Source organism: Gigantopelta aegis, chromosome 12, assembly GCF_016097555.1.
Source record: "Gigantopelta aegis isolate Gae_Host chromosome 12, Gae_host_genome, whole genome shotgun sequence".
In the NCBI taxonomy this organism is placed as follows: Eukaryota; Metazoa; Mollusca; class Gastropoda; order Neomphalida; family Peltospiridae; genus Gigantopelta; species Gigantopelta aegis.
Window position 1 is genome coordinate 10,013,537 of NC_054710.1, and position 19,316 is coordinate 10,032,852.

Below are 19,316 nucleotides of genomic sequence, written 5' to 3' on the forward strand. Positions count from 1 at the left end.
GTGCACGCTTGAGGTGCTTACGTCGCAGGATCGAAACACCTCAGTGGATCCATTCAACTGACAGTGTTTTTTCTCGTTCCAACGTCAACTGGTCAAAGGCCGTGGTATGTGCTTTCTTGTCTGTGGGCACTGTTCTATTATAGATTGGATCCCATCAAGAAAATAAATAAACTGATCCCACTTTTAAAATACCTTCGTTTTTTACTTTAAATTGTGGTTTTTATGTTGTCTGTTTTACGTTTTTTTCCAAATACCATCAATAATATTCGGCTACTAGTGCTTATCAATGTACGGAAACCAAAAGAAATGCAAAAAAGGATTACGGTTACTCTGAGACTAACTCTGTAACTGAATTAGGTTTATCTGATTCGGTGGTGTCGTTGTTGAGCCATCGGACATAAGGCTGGTAGGTACTGGGTTCGCAGCCCGGTACCGGCTCCCACACAGGGAAACACAAACAAACAAACAAACAAACAAAAACAACCATAGCTACTAATCCTATGCGAGTACGCTTCCTCATTTCGTTGTTAAAGAAACCACGTCTCATACAGCAATGCAGAACATGCAAATCAATTATACCCTTCTGCTTCCAGGGACAGGGGCAGGGGCGGGGCGTAGCCCAGTCGTAAAGCGTTCGCTTAGCGCGCGGTCGGTCTGGGATCGATCCCCGTCGGTGGGCGCATCGGGCTATTTCTCGCTCCAGCCAGTGCACCATGACTGGTATATCAAAGGCCGTGGTATGTGTTATCCTGTCTGTGGGATGGTGCATATACAAATCCCTTGCTGCTAATCGAAAAGAGTAGCCCATGAAGTGGCGACAGCGGGTTTCCTCTCTCAATATCTGTGTGGTCCTTAACCATATGTCCGACGCCATATAACCGTAAATAAAATGTGCTGAGTGCGTCGTTAAATAAAACATTTCCTTCCTTCCTTCGTTCCCGGGACATTTATTAGTTAGCTTACCGGTACTACCCAAAATAGGTTTTTCTACTTCCCGGGCCGACACCTTTAAAATATCGGTATCTGTTTCTAGTCATTCTAATGTTTGTAGCAATCCAAATTACATATTTTTTCGCCCAGTAATTTTGTACTAGTCTAGTAGCTTATGTTAAAATATACTTGAATTGTTCTAAATGTGAAAAAAGCATGAAAATTTGCATACCGGTACAGTTTTTAATTCTCTTTCTTTTAAAAGAAGGACGCGCCGTGATCTGATCATAATTGCGGCTGTCATCTTGTTTTTCAAAATGGCCACCACTGAAAACAACAAATTGCCAATATTTTGGCTCCCAGAACACACAAATGCTTGATTTAAGTGGATAACCCCATGTTTGATAACAATAACGTATATTTATTTTGTTTAGATAGAAAATACCGGCCTCGGTGGCGTCGAGGTTAGGCCATCGGTCTATAGGCTGGTACTGGGTTCGGATCCCAGTCGAGGCATGGGATTTTTAATCCAGATACCGACTCCAAACCCTGAGTGAGTGCTCCGCAAGGCTCAATGGGTAGGTGTAAACCACTTGCACCGACCAGTGATCCATAACTGGTTCAACAAAGGCCATGGTTTATGCTATTCTGCCTGTGGGAAGCGCAAATAAAAGATCCCTTGCTGCCTGTCGTAAAAGAGTAATCTATGTGGCGACAGCGGGTTTCCTCTAAAAAACAGTGTCAGAATGACCATATGTTTGACGTCCAATAGCCGATGATAAGATAAAAAAATCAATGTGCTCTTTAAATAAAACAAACTTTACTTTAGATAGAAAATATTGTGAAAACCCAAATTCGTTGCACATTGTTTAGCTGCCAGTGATTGGTTCGAAATATGTTCGGCTTGGTCAATCTAATTAAAATTAGATTGATGGAATCAATGCTGTAAAATATTTGAAAGGTATGCATGCCTTCTTGCAAACACATCTAATCAGATCCATACATGATATGGCTGGCTCTGGAAATGCTGTCCAGAAAGGAATCAACTGATCATTAGCGTCCTTGGTCTACTCCCAATCACACGAGTATAGTAGCTGTTGTGTAGATGATGCCAGTACTTGGTGATGCCTCGACCAGAAGCGGTCAGGCCCTTATAAGGGCCTTATGGGTAACCTAGGGAGACACCACAGCATCGTAAAGGTATAAAATTAACGAGCTACTCTCGATTCACTAATATCAAAACCTATATTAGCTCGGCCATTTACCTTTCGACCGACCGTTCAAAATTGCGCCAAATCCCTGCAATCAAAATTGCGCACCCGTTTCTCTTTGGCATCTAACTGCTCCATTCAAATTCCATAGCACCCCCACCACCCCTACCACCCGCCTACTGCCGATTTGATCGGGCTGCTGGTGCTCCCTTGCACCTGCCAGTGCAGGCGGTCCCTCCTCTCCCCTCCCCCCACCTTTCCTGTCATGGACGGAGGAGCCCGCGACAGGCGTGCTCTACAACAGCTTGTTCTGAATGTGCACGTAAAACCCTATGACATGACATGACATGATGCCAGTGGTTGGTTCGAAATATGTCCGGCTTGGTATGCAGCCTTCTTAGTATGTTTGGTAAGGGCACCTTTTGTGCAAGGTAAACTATCTAGCTGCCTCACTTTGGCAAAGAGTACCTTCTTTACCTGGTCCATCTGGGTGCCTTTTGTTCTCCTAGGCTGCCTGCAGTGGTGTTATGCCATATAGTTTCTCTTCATGCCATAGACAATCCGTGGTTTATCAAGAGTTAAAGAAGTTAATGAAATGAGCAATTGTAGGGACCACAACATGAGTGTCGGCCGATCGTTTTAGTACTATCGTCCGATCGTTTTAGTACTATTCTGTGCACGACGGATGGCATGTGACAGTAGTCTTGTCAGCTTCTTCATGATCGCATAGTGCCAGGTCAGGTCACATGATACACTCATATGAACACAACATTGGAATCTTGTTGTGTGCTGTACATCTTCCCTCTGGTGGAAACCACTGAAATGTATTGCGTACAATACAGCTCAGTCGTATAGTTATCTACTTGGAGGAACCTGCCAGTTTTTATAATTGAAGTAATCATGAAGTTTTCTGATTTCTTTTCTGCCTCAATGAACTCTTTAGACTGTTGCTATATTGACTATGACGGAACCATCCTATACTTTTTGCATCTAATTATGGCATGTCATAATCAGAAGTTTTAACCAACTTATCAAAGCAGCAAATGAGATCCGAAATGAGATTCATGTCTAAAAGTGCAGGCGATGATCCCTGGTTTTTATGTCTGGATATGGACTAGGATAGTACATACCACGGAGCACTGGCTGGAACGAGAAATAGCCCAATGGGTCCACCAACGGGGATCGATCCTAAACAGACCGCGCATCAAGCGAACGCATTACCTTTGGGATACGTCCCGTCCCCCCATATTATATTGTCAATGAATAATTAGAAGTCCTTAGTAACAGAATTCCAATCAAGTTAGAACGATGCTCGTCTAATGCTAGTATCGTGACCTAATATACTAATATACCGGCCTCGGTGGCGTCGTGGTTAGGTCATCGGTCTACAGGCTGGTAGGTACTGGGTTCGGATCCCAGTCGAGGCATGGGGTTTTTAATCCAGATACCGACTCCAAACCCTGAGTGAGTTCCCCGCAAGGCTCAATGGGTAGGTGTAAACCACTTGCACCGACCAGTGATCCATAACTGGTTCAACAAAGGCCATGGTTTGTGCTATCCTGCCTGTGGGAAGCGCAAATAAAAGATCCCTTGCTGCCTGTCGTAAAAGAGTAGCCTATGTGGCGACGGCGGGTTTCCTCTAAAAAAAAAAACAGTGTCAGAATGACCATATGTTTGACGTCCAATAGCCGATGATAAGATAAAAAATCAATGTGCTCTAGTGGCGTCGTTAAACAAAATAAACTTTTTTTAATATACTAATATATAACAACATACACCCTGGCACGCATCTCCACCCCCACCCCCCTTTAAAAAAAAAGAAAAAAGAAGAAACAAACAGAGATAACGAAATTTTTAAACCATAAATGCTTTTATGATCATCAGACTTTTCATAAAAAAATGTTTTACTCTTTTTATGTTTGTAATAAACCGTCTAGTGATCGATGAAAGTGCTTATGGTTTAATCGTTTTACCACTGTTAATTTTTATCATTTTAAATTGGGTTTATATTTTGTTCGTTCTAGCACAATATTTTGCTTACACGTTTACTAAGTTTACTACGCAGTCTTAAAGACTGGCAGACAAACAGACAGACAGATAACTGGACAGACGAATTAACATAAATAATACTTCAAGAACCTACTCAGGGTGGTTGGGTTTTTTTTGTTTGTTTGTTTGTTGTTGGGTTTTTTTTTTTTTGGGGGGGGGGGGGCGGTTTGCAAACTGGTTTATATCAGAGCCTATAGATTTCAGAATATACAGGGATGGGGGGGGGGGGGGGCATGCCGCCGGACTCCCTAGTCTCTTGCGCTTTCCATGCTCGTTCGTGCCAACCCCCCCCCCCCCCCACCAACACACACAAAATCCTAGCTACGGCCCTGGGGCCAATTTCACAAAACATCGTAAGTTTACGTTTGCGACTAGCAGTTATACCGAGCATATACGTCCACACGTCTTTGACGTCTATTTCACAAAGGAAATTACATCATTACGGAAGATGGAGCACGTTAAAGGGACATTCCCGAGTTTGCTGCAATTTTTAAGATGTTATCTACTAACAGATACTTTTTAACGACTGTAATTACATATTAAATATATTTTTCTGCATAAAATATTAGTGTCTGTATGTTAAACATGTTTCTGATCGTTCTAATATTTGTACTAGGTTAAATTTGATTTTATTTCCTAAAATATAATTTTTCGTACGTACGAAATTATTTGAAGACAAAATCCAGTTTGGGCTTCTTAGAAATATTTAGACGACCATAAACACATTGAATATACAGACACTGATATTCTAAACAAGTAAAAATATTTAATATGTAAGTTTAATCGTAGAAATATTTTATTAGTCAGAAACATCTTAGAATGCAGCAAACTCAGGAATGTCCCTTTAAGGACAAAAGGAAATGAAATGTGTGTTCTTCTAACTATATTTGTTGTACTATAATAATAATAATAAGAAGAATTGTGGTTTAGTCGTAGATTTATGTTTAACTGCAAAACTAGGCTTACGATGTTTGGTAAAATTGGGCCCAGATATATCTGCACATATAAAACATCATGGGTCCTCGCCTGGTAAGAGAGGAAACCCGCTGCCGTTATATCATGAGTTTCCTCAGAAGACTAGCTACTATACGCTAAGGAAAGAAAGAGCTGTTTTCTTTAACGACGCACTCAACACAATTTATTTACGGTTATATGGCGTCAAACATATGGTTAAGAACCACACAGATATTAAGAGAGGAAACCCGATGTCGCCACTTCGTGGGCTACTCTTTTCGATTAGCAGCAAGAGATCTTGTATATGCACCAACCCACAGACAGGGTAGCTAGCTAGGGGGGCCTTAGTCACGAGCAATAGTAACACATTAAAAACAAAGTGACAAATAAAAATAAATTAAACACCAATGAACAGACATGTAATCACTGATAAAAAATAAAATAAAAATAATAATAGTATATATCAGAGTTACCAAGTACTTGATATCCAATAGCCATAGGCGGACGGGCTCCAATTTTTGCCCGAATTAATCAAAAGTGCCCGAATCTGGATTACAACGTTTATTCATAATAATTATTAGCAATTACTGTAAACGAATAACCACGCATTTTTACATGGATTACAACTAATATTTTGGGTAGAATAACGAAAATACATGGTAAAATGTGTTCAGGCCAGCTCATTTTGCCTGAATTTCTCTATTATTTTTGCCCGAATTTGAGGATTTTCTCCAGGACTGGAGGAAGGGGGTAGTTGCCCCCCTCCCCTCGCCCTCTTGTCACATACGCTTATACCAATAGCCAATAATTAATAAATCAATGTGTTCCAGTGGTTGCGTTACCAAAACAAACTTTATTGTTATTATTTTTATTTATTTTTACATAAAAGAACATGTCCCTTTAAATCATATCGTAGAAACGCCAATGTCCCAAAACGAACTTGGAGACCGAATAATCTCTTGTTTACCAAATTCTTCTTTATCTTTTTGGCAAACTAAAAGTTCCTAAATAAATTCAAAATCCGTCAGTGTTAGAAAACTGATAAGTTTTATGCATGATTTTTGTTGTGGATATATCGAATATGATACGGGCTTTGCGTTCTACGACACACGGGGGATTACCCTAAATCGGCAGGTCAAAGAACACGCGCTTATTTGCATATGCATGAACCCTGACCCCGCAGCGTGCAGTATAAGCTTTCAATGTTTCAGGAATCGAACGAATACTTTGTGTAGAAGATGGGATACTTTTTGTGATCGCTTCGAACGGATTTTCAGTGACTGTGGCTTTATCTTTATGAACGAAGGCCTAGGAATATCAGGTTTGTACAGTTATTTTATCAGCAAACGTTACACATCAAAACCGAACATTCCCGAGCCCTACTTGCGAGAACAGAAAGAAAACTTCGGGTACGACGACGAGACATAAATAAGAAACAAACATGGCGGAAACGATTTCTGTTTATATTTCTGCTGTCCGTGTATGTTTTGTATCCTTACTCCAGCTTGGAGTGTTATGATTATTGACGTTTTGAGAATTAAAATCTCCGCAACACATAACCACATTAAACGCACGCAAGCATATCAATCGCCGTACCGTAACCTACATCGTATTCGCGCTAAAACCGTATCTGTCAAATCGGATAACAAAAGTTCCCCATGTCCGTTCGTGATCGGATTGTAAATTTGTGTAGCTCTAGATCAGTAATTTTAGCAAATATATCCCAATGTCACAAGATGTATACACCTTCGGTATACACTGTGTGGTACGTTGTTAGCTAGTTGATGATTTATTTTATGTCGGTTTGAACCACGGCTACAGCCAGTGAAGGTTTACGTTGTAAACCTGATCCTGTGGAATTTATACGGCTAACCTGGAAAGAATCCGCGAGTGTTTTTATCATTTGTGTGATGGAGAAAGTATAATATGTTTTTATCATTTGGTGTAATCTTTCCCTTTGTGAGTATTTGGAATTGGAGATCCATTTTGACCCATCTTGTTAAGGTGATATGAGTTGTTTTGTTGAACATTATTTTTCAACATTGATAAAAAGATACAAAGACTTTATCATAGTTTTGCAGTTAGGAAAGAAAAAAAGAAGAAGAAGAGAGAACAAAATAGGTCAAAAGCTGAAAGAGATAATTTTCTGAAGCTATAAACACTTATTGAACCCTTAACCAAATGTGTTTTTATGGCATACTTGAGCTGCTGAGCTTCTTAACACATGGTTTTATTTTAGGAATGATTTTGGTTGCCAAGGTTTTTCAACAAATCATTAGTATATTGCTTAGGACATGGGGACCATAGCAAGAAAGGTTTCTATAGGAGGGGTTGCAAATGTTTCAAACAAGTACCGTTTACTTGCAGTGTTCGAGATTAAAAGTTTTGGGCAGTATCCCAGTTGGATACTAAGATTTCAAAATCTGGTATCCCACCTGAGAATTTATTATTATATGGTATCCCGGTGGGATACTGGGTTCTTGAAGTCTGGTATCCAAAATTAAATTCTGGTATCCCCGGGATATCGGGATACCGTTAATCTCGAACACTGACTTGTCAAGTGGGAGGAGTTTCTGTGGCTATTAAAGGGACATACCCTAGTGTTTCAACCCCGTGAAAATTAACACTAAGTTTAGTTAATGTACAAATCTGTAACGCATTTGGATAGAAGTTACAATTGAGTGAAACATGAGTCTGTGACTTTGAAATGGTGAAATATCCTCTAAAAATAGACTAAAACTCGACTCCATAACTGTTATTTTTCAGATGAACGTGCATTTTTAAAAATATGAGAAATGCAATTTGTGATATTAAAAACACCAGGATGACCCAAAACACTTTGAATGTATGGAAAACTGACTATCTAAACAATAAAATCTAAGTAAAGTATGATTTAAGTTATCAAATACGGTTATAATAGTCCAAAAAATGCATTAGTGTTTTCAGAGGCCGAACCCTGGAGGTGGACATGCTTGAAACCTTTGTGGTATATGAGCATGTTAAAACATTAGACAAGCAGTGTTTCAAAACTAGGGTATGTTCCTTTAAGAAGGGTTGCAAATTTCTCAGAACAAGCAGCTTTACTTGTCAAGTGGGAGGGGTGACATTACGTACAATGTATGTATATATATATATATACATACATATACATCACCAAGACTAACTGTGTAAACAAGGGATATATAATAATAATAGGTAAAATGAAAATAGTGCTTTTCCCATGACCTTTCATACATTCCTTTCACCCAGTGTTGCATATATTACAACAGCTTCATTTGTAGGCCTTTAAGAATTGGAAATTGGCAAACACCCCGTTCTTGAGCATATCTTTGCAGAGATGTTCATGCAAAATGAGTTGACCTGAACAGGGAATCAAAATTCCCATAACATCCTGACATGTATTACCATAACACATTCTTTGGGCAATACACTATTTAAAAACCCCCCACCCAACAACAGTGGAAAGAAAGAAAGAAATGTTTTATTTAACGACGCATTCAACACATTTTATTTACGGTTATATGGCCTCAGACATATGGTTAAGGACCACACAGATATTGAGACAGGAAACCCGCTGTCGCCACTTCATGGGCTACTCTTTTTCAATTAGCAGCAAGGGATCTTTTATATGCACCATCCCACAGACAGGGTAGTACATACCAAGGCCTTGTATATGCCATTCGTGGTGCACTGGCTGGAACGAGAGAATTAGCCCAATGGGCCCACCGAAGGGGATTGATCCTAGACGACCGTGCATCGAGCGAGTGCTGTACCACTGGGCTACGTCCCGCCCCCCAACAACAGCAGACCACAAGTCTGTTAGGCCGTTGCTAACACACTTACTGCTTTTTGTGACTGTGATATCACTGTCATTTCCACCTTCAGTGTTTCTGCTAGAAAGACATTTTTGTGTATGATGCTATGCAATTGAATATTTACAATGTGTGTGCTGCATGCACCTGCTATCCCCCAGAAAGAAGATGGGTTAGGGTTAAGAAAATCATACAGTAATGATAAGAATAATTAATTTTGTCAAAAGGTTAAACAAATAATGTCTGCCAAAAATTTGGGTATGGCGCCATGCATACCCGTTTTACCCTCTGACAGAAACCCTGAGATCCTTACAATAGTTCAAGACAACTAAAACAGTTTGCGTTCACACTTACATTTAAACTGGTTAAGTTATACCTGTTTAGTTAAACTAGTTTAAAGAGACCAGATGGAATTGTAGGGTGACTGTAACGAGAAATAGCCCAATGGGCCCACTAACGGGGATCGATCCCAGACCAACCACACATCAAGCAAGTGCTTTACCACTGGACCATGTCCCTCCCCAAGTGGTTGCGAACCCTGTACCTACCAGCCTTAGGCCACACCTCAGCTATCTGGGCTGTCCATCCAGGACAGTGGGTTAGTTGTTAGTCGTTAATGAGAGAAAAGTAGGTGCAGTGGCCGTACACCTACCCACTGAGTTGTTAAAACTCACTCTTGGAGGGAGTCGGTACCGGGCTGCGAACCTGTACCTACCAGCCTTAGGCCACACCTCAGCTATCTGGGCTGTCTGTCCAGGACAGTGGGTTAGTTGTTAGTGGTTAGTGAGAGAAAAGTGGGTGCAGTGGCCGTACACCTACCCACTGAGTTGTTAAAACTCGCTCTTGGAGGGAGCCAGTACATGGGCTGCAAACCCTGTACCTACCATCCTTATGTCCGATGGCTTAACCACGACGTCACCAAGGTTGGTTGCTTTCCATTAACATGATTCTGTGCGCGTTTAACAACACCACTAGAGCACATTGATTTATTAATCATCGGCTATCAAATGTCAGACATTTGGTAATTTTGACATTTAGTCTTAGAGAGGAAACCCACTACATTTTTTTCCATTAGTAGCAAGGGATCTTTTATATGCACCATCCCACAGACAGGTTAACACATACCACGGCCTTTGATATACCAGTTGTGGTGCACTGGCTGGGACAAGAAATAGCCCTATGGGGCCACCGATGGGGATCGATCCCAGACCTGGTGCTTATAAAACTTTTAGAGTCTAGACTCGAGAATCTAATAGTCTGAGACATGAACGTCATGACAATGCCTCCAGCCAGTGCACCATAACTGGTATATCAAAGGCTGTGGTATGTGTCATTTGTGTATGGCACCATACCCGTTTTACCCTCTGGCAGAAACCCTGACTATTATAAAGCAAAATATCTGAAAAGTGTGGGGGTGCACATGCCCTCTTGCCCCCCTGCTTCCTACGCCAGTGCTGTCTAGGAGATGATGCATATAAAAGATCCCTTGCTGCTTATCAAAAAGAGTAGCCCATGAAGTGGCGACAGCGGGTTTCCTCTTTCATTATCTGTAGTTCATAACCATATGTCCGACACCATATAACTGTAAATAAAATGTGTTGAGTGTGTCGTTAAATAAAACATTTCCTTTCTTTCATGGCAACACCATACAAATTGTATGCTTGTGACGTTATTAAAGATTGAGTCTGGACTCTACAAAGCACGGGCACTGGGCTAGCTCTGTTTCAAAAACAAATTTCATCAAATTGTTTATTAATTTACTTTAAAAATGGCAGAAATCAACAGCTATTTTCTAAAAATCTTTTTATTATTACATGAAATTATTTTGCCAAATTAAAATAAAATTCACCAGCTGCTTTCAAAATTTGAAATTGGCAAATTTGGAGATTTCCAGACCAAGCCCTGGATTCTAGACCGACCGTGCATCAGACGAGCGCTTTCACACTGGGCTACATACGTCCTATCCCACAATTATCAATAAATGTTCTTATCCGGATTGGGGCATTTTTATTTAATTTGGACAAAAATCAACTGGTAGGTCTGTCTTGGCACAAACCATTTATGGGTCACGTAAAAACCAAATTCAGGTAGCTCATGACCACATAAATGATATATGAAAGTTTGTGCGCAAATGAAAAATGGGTTACATGAAAGTAGCATTCTCAAAATTTTCAGAAGCCTCAATTGCAAATGGGACCCGAAAATAAATGTTTTATTTGTTTACATTCACAGTGGTTGCCAACCAGCCACTGTAGTGCAGTGGTTACGTCATCTAGTGTATGACTGCTATATACTGGGTTCATCCTCTGTAGTACAGTGGTTATGTCATCTGATGTATGACTGCTACATACTGGCTCTCATACTCTGTAGTACAGTGGTTATGTCATCTAGTGTATGACTGCTACATACTGGGTTCATCCTCTGTAGTACAGTGGTTATGTCATCTGGTGTATGACTGTTACATACTGGGTTCATCCTCTGTAGTACAGTGGTTATGTCATCTAGTGTATGACTGCTACATACTGGGTTCATCCTCTGTAGTACAGTGGTTATGTCATCTAGTGTATGACTGCTAAATACTGGGTTCATCCTCTGTAGTACAGTGGTTATGCCATCTGGTGTATGACTGCTGTATGACTGCTATGTACTGTGTTCGTCCTCTGTAGTACAGTGGTTATGTCATCTGGTGTATGACTGCTGTGTACTGTGTTCGTCCTCTGTAGTACAGTGGTTATGTCATCTGGTGTATGACTGCTACATACTGGGTTCGTCCTCTGTAGAACAGTGGTTATGTCATCTGGTGTATGACTGCTGTGTACTGTGTTCGTCCTCTGTAGTACAGTGGTTATGTCATCTGGTGTATGACTGCTACATACTGGGTTCGTCCTCTGTAGAACAGTGGTTATGTCATCTGGAGTATGACTGCCAGATACTGGGTTTATCCTCTGTAGTACAGTGGTTATGTCATCTGATGTATGACTGCTACATACTGGGTTCGTCCTCTGTAGAACAGTGGTTATGTCATCTGGAGTATGACTGCTAGATACTGGGTTCGTCCTCTGTAGTACAGTGGTTATGTCATCTGGTGTATGACTGCTACACACTGGGTTCGTCCTCTGTAGTACAGTGGTTATGTCATCTGGTGTGTGACTGCTACACACTGGGTTCGTCCTCTGTAGTACAGTGGTTATGTCATCTGGTGTGTGACTGCTACGTACTGTGTTCATCCTCTGTAGTACAGTGGTTATGTCATCTGGTGTGTGACTGCTACATACTGGGTTCATCCTCTGTAGTACAGTGGTTATGTCATTTGGTGTATGACTGCTAGACACTGGGTTCCTCCTCTCTAGGACAGTGGTTATGTCATCTGGTGTATGACTGCTACATACTGGGTTCACCCTCTGTAGTACAGTGGTTATGTCATCTGGTGTATGACTGCTACATACTGGGTTCATCCTCTGTAGTACAGTGGTTATGTCATCTGGTGTATGACTGCTACATACTGGGTTCATCATCTGTAGTACAGTGGTTATGCCATCTGGTGTATGACTGCTACATACTTGGTTCATCCTCTGTAGTACAGTGGTTATGTCATCTGGTGTATGACTGTTACGTACTGGGTTCATCCTCTGTAGTACAGTGGTTATGTCATCTGATGCATGACTGCTGCATACTGGGTTCATCCTCTAGGACACTGGTTATGTCATCTAGTGTATGACTGCTACATACTGGGTTCATCCACTGTAGTACAGTGGTTATGCCATCTGGTGTATGACTGCTACATACTTGGTTCATCCTCTGTAGTACAGTGGTTATGTCAACTGATGTATGACTGCTACATACTGGGTTCATCCTCTGTAGTACAGTGGTTATGTCATCTGATGTATGACTGTTACTGGGTTCATCGTCTAGTACAGTGGTTATGTCATCTAGTGTATGAATGCTACAGACTGGGTTCATCCTCTAGTACAGTGGTTATGTCATCTGATGTATGACTGCTACGTACTGGGTTCATCCTCTGTAGTACAGTGGTTATGTCTCTGGTGTATGACTGCTACGTACTGGATTCATCCTCTGTAGTACAGTGGTTACTTCATCTGGTGTATGATTGCTACTTAGTGGGTTCATCCTCTGTAGTACAGTGGTTATGTCATCTGGTGTATGACTGCTACTTAGTGGGTTCATCCTCTGTAGTACAGTGGTTATATCATCTGGTGCATGACTGCTGTGTACTGTGTTCATCCTCTGTAGTACAGTGGTTATGTCATGTGGTGTATGACTGCTACATACTGGGTTCATCCTCTGTAGTACAGTGGTTATGTCATCTGGTGTATGACTGCTACATACTGGGTTCCTCCTCTGTAGTACAGTGGTTATGTCATCTGGTGTATGACTGCTACATATGGGTTCACCCTCTATAGTACAGTGGTTATGCCATCTGGTGTATGACTGCTACATACTTGGTTCATCCTCTGTAGTACAGTGGTTATGTCATCTGGGTATGACTTACATACTGGGTTTATCCTCTGTAGTACAGTGGTTAAGTCATCTGATGTATGACTGCTACGTACTGGGGTCATCCTCTGTAGTACAGTGGTTATGTCATCTGGTGTATGACTGTTACATACTGGGTTTATCCTCTGTAGTACAGTGGTTATATCAACTGGTGTATGACTGCTACATACTGGGTTCCTCCTCTGTAGTACAGTGGTTATGTCATCTGGTGTATGACTGCTACATATGGGTTCATCCTCTATAGTACAGTGGTTATGCCATCTGGTGTATGACTGCTACATACTTGGTTCATCCTCTGTAGTACAGTGGTTATGTCATCTGGGTATGACTTACATACTGGGTTTATCCTCTGTAGTACAGTGGTTATGTCATCTGATGTATGACTGCTACGTACTGGGTTCATCCTCTAGGACAGTGGTTATGTCATCTAGTGTATGACTGCTACATACTGGGTTCATCCGCTGTAGTACAGTGGTTAAGTCATCTGATGTATGACTGCTACGTACTGGGGTCATCCTCTGTAGTACAGTGGTTATGTCATCTGGTGTATGACTGTTACATACTGGGTTTATCCTCTGTAGTACAGTGGTTATATCAACTGGTGTATGACTGCTACATACTGGGTTCATCCTCTGTAGTACAGCGGTTATGTCATCTGGTGTATGACTTTTACGTACTAGATTCATATCCTGGCAGGTGCATAAGTAGGCTTTGGAAAAATACTCAAATTGTGTGTGCTAAAGTGTATTGGAAAAGTGTACTCACAGGGCCTGCACGTGTTCCATTATGGCGATTCTAGCTCCCCATCATGAGTTTGGTATCTGATTTGTACATGCATTTGTAACCTCAAGGGCGAGACGTAGCCCAGTGGTAAAGTGCTCGCTTGATGCACAGTCGGTTTGGGATCGATCCCCGTTAGTGGGCCCATTGGGCTATTTCTCACTCCAGCCAGTGCACCACGACTGGTACATCAAAGGCCGTGGTATGCGCTACCCTGTCTATGGGATGGTGCATATAAAAGATCCCTTGCTGCTAATCGAAAAGAGTAGTCCATGAAGTGGCGACAGCGGGTTTCCTCCCTCAATATCTGTGTGGTCCTTAACCATATGTCTGACACCATATAACCGTAAATAAATAAAGTGCGTCGTTAAATAAAACATTTCCTTCCTTCCTTCTTAGTTAGGGAATCGGTCAATCACTCCCCTCAGTAGTTTTCACACTGAGATCTGGTTCCTTGTTTGCATCTTATTCCACATTGACTCCTTGATCCACGATGGTTCTTTGGTCCATTAATCTCCTTGTTCCTTATTAACTTATATGTCCTTTTGGCTCTTCATGTTAGTTCTTTGTTCTATGTTAGCTGTTTAGTTGACCAGACTTATAGTCTCCCCCCCCCCCCCCCCCCCCCACCCCCACTTCCGCTTTCATGTTGGCAATTTGTTCCATGTTGGCTTCTCTGTCCATGTTGGCTCCTTATGTTAGCATGTTAGCTCCCAGTTCCAGTTAGCTCCTTATGTTAGCTCCCCATTCCATAATGGCTGCTTATGTTAGCTCCCCATTCCTTATTATGTTCCTATGTTAGCTCCCTGTTCCATGTTGGCTCCTCATGTGAGCTCCCCATTCTGTGTTGGTTCCTCATGTTAGCTCCCCATTCCAGGATGGCTCCTCATATTGCTTCCCAGTTCCACATTGGCTCCTTATGTTAGCTCCCCATTCCATATTGGCTTCTTATGTTAGTCCCCTGTTCTATGTTGGCTCTTGATGTTAGCTCCCCATTCTATGTTGGCTCCTTATGTTAGCTCCCCATTCCATATTGGCTCCTTATGTTAGCTCCCCACTCCATATTGGCTCCTTATGTTAGCTCCCCATTCCATATTGGCTCCTTATGTTAGCTCTCCATTCCATATTAGCTTCTTATGTTAGTCCCCTGTTCTATGTTGGCTCTTGATGTTAGCTCCCCATTCTATGTTGGCTCCTTATGTTAGCTCCCTATTCCGTGTTGGCTCCTCATGTTAGCTCCTCATTCCACGTTAGCTCCTCGTTCCATGTTGGCTCCTTATGTTAGCTCCCCATTCTATGATGTGTTGGCTCCTTATGTTAGCTCCCCATTCCATTTTAGCTCCCTATTCCATGTTGGTTCCTCATGTTAACTTCCTGTTCCATGTTTGTTCCCCGTTTTAATTCCCCATTCCATGTTGACTCCTTATGATAGCTTCCCATTCTATGTTGGCTCCTTATGTTAACTCTGCATTCCATGTTGGATCTTCATGTTAGCTCTCCATTCTATATTGGCTCCTTATCAGTGCTCTTCAAAGGAAGTTCAAATTTACTCTTCCCTGGCCAGTAAAGTATAATATTTTAGTCGCCAACCACTTATATTTAGTAGCCAGCTAATATATACTTGTCATTAAATCGATTCATCTGCCATTTTACGGCACATTACTAATGCCGTAATTGTTATTAGGACCGCATTCCAATGAACTCGTGAAGGGGTAATTCCTAGTTGTTAAATAGTAATTACAAGTTACTGTTTGTGTCCGGTTCCACTAAAACAGTAAAGGATTATTAACTATCATTATCAAATTCCATACCCAATAATTTTATTAAACGAAATTAAGCGAATTACTATTTTAATAGCACTGCTAAGATATGCATTTAAATTGTCGTACTCATTAAAAGTTAAATAAAAGCATTGTGATAATATCTACCAGGTGTCAATGTGTTACTAGTAGTTACCAATCGGCTACCTTACTTTTGGTTTAAATAATATTTATTTTCGTCACATACTGCCTTGTAAATCTGTAAATACTTTTTTGTAAATAGTTGTGTCTTTAAAACCATCTAAAATCGAGTCATGAAAATAGAAACATGTTTTCATCCTCCACTGGTGAACATGACTTCCGACGTGATTAAAACAACATTCACGACTGGAGACGTCGTTATCGTGGAGGGACCCGTTATCACGATAAGCACGAGACGATTGGAGCGCAGCATAACACATATACAAGTCGACATTTAAAATAATTAACGTTTGAGTTTGAAACAGACAAGTAAAGACACACAGTGACTTAACAATCTCATTTTAATACATAAATAAAACTGGTCTCTAAATGGTTGGTCTAAAACTGAACTGGGGCCGAATTATTTCCAAATGCTTGAAATTCAAGTTAAGGGAGGTAACATCATAACAAAGTATTACCTCCCTTAACATCAGCGTTATTCGTAGTCCGATTAACTTGTCTCAAACTTTTATTTTTCTAACAAACTACTGATAGAAAACATGTTTTATGGAAGATAAATTGCTACTGGTCCACTGTGTTTTCGGATGTCCAGTTTTGTTTACAGATTAAAGTAAAATTATTGGACAGTCGTCAACTGGCGAATGTGATTTTTTTTTTTTTAGATGCCAGGGAATGTTATTAGTTGCCATGGCGAGTATTTTACTCGCATTGTAGAGCACTGCTTATGTTAGCTCCCCATTCCATGTTGGATCATGTCATCTCCTCGTTCTATGTTGGTTCCTCACATTAGCTCCCCATTCCATGTTGGATCATGTCATCTCCTCGTTCTATGTTGGTTCCTCACGTTAGCTCCCCATTCCATATTAGATCATGTCATCTCCTCGTTCTATGTTGGTTCCTCACGTTAGCTCCCCATTCCATGTTGGCTCCTCATTTTAGCTCCCAATTCTGTGTTGGGTCATGTCATCTCCTCGTTCTATGTTAGTTCCTCACGTAAACATTAGCTCCCCATTCCATGTTGGCTCCTCATATTAGCTCCCAGTTTCATGTTGGGTCATGTCATCTCCTCGTTCTATGTTGGTTCCTCACATTAGCTCCCCATTCCATGTTGGCTCCTTATGTTAGCTCCCTGTTCCATATTGACTCTTCATATTAGCTCCCCATTCCATGTTGTCTTCTTATGTTAGCTCCCCATTCCATGTTGTCTTCTTATGTTAGCTCTCCATTCCATGGTGTCTTATGTTAGCTCCCCATTCCATGTTGGCTTCTTATGTTAGCTCCCCATTCCATGGTGTCTTCTTATGTTAGCTCTCCATTCCATGTTGGCTCCTTATGTTAGCTCCCCATTCCATGGTGTCTTCTTATGTTAGCTCCCCATTCCATGTTGGCTCCTTATGTTAGCTCCCCATTCCATGTTGTCTTCTTATGTTAGCTCCCCATTCCATGGTGTCTTCTTATGTTAGCTCCCCATTCCATGTTGTCTTCTTATGTTAGCTCTCCATTCCATGTTGGCTCCTTATGTTAGCTCCCCATTCCATGTTGTCTTCTTATGTTAGCTCCCCATTCCATGGTGTCTTCTTATGTTAGCTCTCCATTCCATGTTGTCTTCTTATGTTAGCTCCCCATTCCATGATGGCTTCTTATGTTAGCTCCCCATTCCATGTTGTCTTCTTATGTTAGCTCCCCATTCCATGGTGTCTTCTTATGTTAGCTCCCCATTCCATGTTGTCTTCTTATGTTAGCTCCCCATTCCATGTTGTTTTCTTATGTTAGCTCCCCATTCCATGTTGGTTCCTTATGTTAGCTCCCCATTCCATGTTGGCTTCTTATGTTAGCTCCCCATTCCATGTTGGCTTCTTATGTTAGCTCCCCATTCCATGTTGGTTCCTTATGTTAGCTCCCCATTCCATATGTTGTCTTCTTATGTTAGCTCCCCATTCCATGTTGGCTTATTATGTTAGCTCCCCACTCCATATTGGCTCCTTATGTTAGCTCCCCATTCCATGTTGGCTCCTTATGTTAGCTCCCCATTCCATGTTGGTTCCTTATGTTAGCTCCCCATTCCATGTTGGCTTATTATGTTAGCTCCCCATTCCATGTTGGCTCCTTATGTTGATTTTATGTTGGCTTATTATGTTGATTTTATGTTGGCTCCTTGTGTTGATTTTATGTTGATTTAGTTTGGCTCCTTATGTTGATTTTATGTTGGCTCCATATGTTGATTTAATTTGGCTCCTTATGTTGATATAATTTGGCTCCTTATGTTCATTTTATCTGTTCCATGTGGGCGGTACATAGCCCAGTGGTATAGTGCTCGCCTGATGCGCGGTCAGTCTAGCATTGATCCCTGTTGGTATATTTCTTGTTCCAGCCAGTGCACTACGACTGGTATATCAAAGGCTGTGATACATGTATGTGCTATCCTGTTTGTGGGATGGTACATATAAAAGATCCCTTGCTACTAATAGAAAAATGTAGCGGGTTTCCTCTATATGTCATAATTACTGTTTGATTACTAAATCAATGCGCTCTAGTGGTGTCATTAAACAAAACAAACTTTAATTATCAAATGTTTTACATCCATTAGCGAATGATTCATTAATCAATAATCTTTTCTATTGATGTTGTTAACAAAACAAACTTTACTTTGATTAAAATTACAACAAATTTTAGTCACTGGTTCAATTTGAAAAAAAAAAAAATCTTCTAAAGTAAAAAATCTTGGAACCAAACTCATGAAAAGAACATTGTTCTCATTGGCTGATCCACGAAGTGGGTGGGAGGTCATAGAGGTCGTGTGAATCTGATAATAGACTTAGGTTTGACTAATTTAGTCTAGTTTCTCTCATCATGTTCAAATATATATTTTTTAATGACACCACTAGAGGAAATTGATTTATTAAATATCAGCTATTTTGGATGTCAAATTTTTTGTAATCTTTACATGTAGTCTTAGAGAGGAAACCAGCTAAAAAATTTCATTAGGAGCAAGGGATCTTTTATATGTACCATCCCACAGACAGGATAGCACATACCACAGCTTTTGATATACCAGTTGTGATGCACTGGCTGGAACGAGAGATAGTCAAATGGGCCCACTAATG

The 19,316-nt window shown here is 40.9% G+C and overlaps 1 long non-coding RNA gene across 1 annotated transcript in view; it reads left to right on the forward strand.

Annotated features, from left to right (window-relative positions):
* Positions 1–6,352: 6,352 nt before the first annotated feature.
* LOC121386479 overlaps positions 6,353–19,316 on the forward strand; it is an 88,174-nt gene continuing 75,210 nt past the window's right edge. Inside the window, exon 1 of the long non-coding RNA XR_005959662.1 lies at positions 6,353–6,465. This is a non-coding gene — a long non-coding RNA (uncharacterized LOC121386479). The remainder of the gene's footprint in view (positions 6,466–19,316) is intronic.